Below are 1637 nucleotides of genomic sequence, written 5' to 3' on the forward strand. Positions count from 1 at the left end.
TTTTATGCATAACTCCATGAAAAAACCTTCTAAGTCTCCCCAATTTTCTTCAACATGGAGTTCCAGATATTTTTATGATTTACTTTAGTTATTGTTTCCTACTTAATCTCTTCCTGTTTGTTCTCCTTCAAAGAATATTGTCATAAATATGTGTTCTTTGGAAGAGCAACTAGAAGGTAAATTACCTGTTAAAAACTATCCCTTCTTGTATAAACCACTTTACACTGTGGTTAAAATAAAAAAAATAAAAAAAAATAAAAGTTACCAAACTTTTGCTAGTTTCTACTCCAGTGTTTTGATTTGTATGCCCTGTCTAATAGTAATATAATTCACTTTATTTCTACAAAATAAGCTTGATATATTTTCTCCATTCTATATTATAATTATACTAGAGGCCTGTTGCACGAATTCATGCATGAGTGGGGTCTGGCTGGCCCACCCCAATGGGGGCCAATTGGGGGCCAGGCCGGCCAGGTGGAGGGGCCACAGGAGGTTGGGGAGGCTGATCAGGGCCCTGATTAGGCCTGTAAGACGCCACAGTGTTCGTCATAGTGACCGGTCGTTCCTGTCATTCAGATTGTTCCATTGTTCTGGTTGCTTGGCTTTTATATATATGAATTGTGAAGTATAATTTATTTCTGGATATTCCATATGACTTAACACATCAATAGATATCAACCACTTAATAAATCCAAATAAAAAAGGAAGTTTATATATAAATATAGAACTAAGTTCCTAATAAAGCATCAGAAAATAATAACCATTAGTTTGTTAAAAAGTAAAAGATGTTTACCCTGATTAACTTATGTTCATATTGAGATATATATTAATATTATTTTATATAATATAATATGAAAAACAAATATAATATACAATTTATATTAATCCCCAAAATCATGACAATTTTACTTTTAGTTTACTCTTTTATCAAATGGTTATATAACTGTGTACTTTGATTTTAAAGTACTGAAGAACAGCCCAGCTGGCATGGCTCAGTGGTTGAGCATTGACCTATGAACCAAGAGGGCACAGTTCGATTCCGGTGAGGGCACATGCCCAGGTTGCAGGCTCAATCCCCAGGATAGGGTGTGCAGGAGTCAGCCAGTCAGTATTTCTCTCTCATCATTGATGTTTCTATCTCTCTCCCTTTCCCTTCCTCACTGAAATCAATATATATATTTGATTTATATTTGGTCACCTTTAAATATTTCTTATTTGTTTCTAAATTATTGGTTTATGAATATAAAATTTATATTGTAGAATTACTAAAGTTTTCTTTATGTTCAAATACACAATCAGGCCTACAGGCTGCCTTCAGGTTGATTCTGGTCAAGGGCACATACTTTGGTTACAGGCTCAACTTCTGGCCCTGGTTGGGGTGCTTGCTGGAGGCAACCTATGGATGTGTCTCTCTGTCTCTCCTCCTCCCTTCCACTTTCTAAAAACCAATGGAAAATTATCTTTGAGTGAGGATTAACAAAAACAAAAAACCATAAAACCCAAACAAACAACAATATAAAAACAAAAACACAATCATTTTTACAATGGTCTATCAGCTTCTAAAGTTGTATATACATATATATGTGTACATATATGTATATATATTATATGTGCTATATATGATTAATTGTTTATGA

This window comes from Myotis yumanensis, unplaced genomic scaffold (assembly GCF_028538775.1).
Source record: "Myotis yumanensis isolate MYYU_CA2020_CCGP unplaced genomic scaffold, mMyoYum1.0.hap1 SCAF_2, whole genome shotgun sequence".
In the NCBI taxonomy this organism is placed as follows: domain Eukaryota; kingdom Metazoa; phylum Chordata; class Mammalia; order Chiroptera; family Vespertilionidae; genus Myotis; species Myotis yumanensis.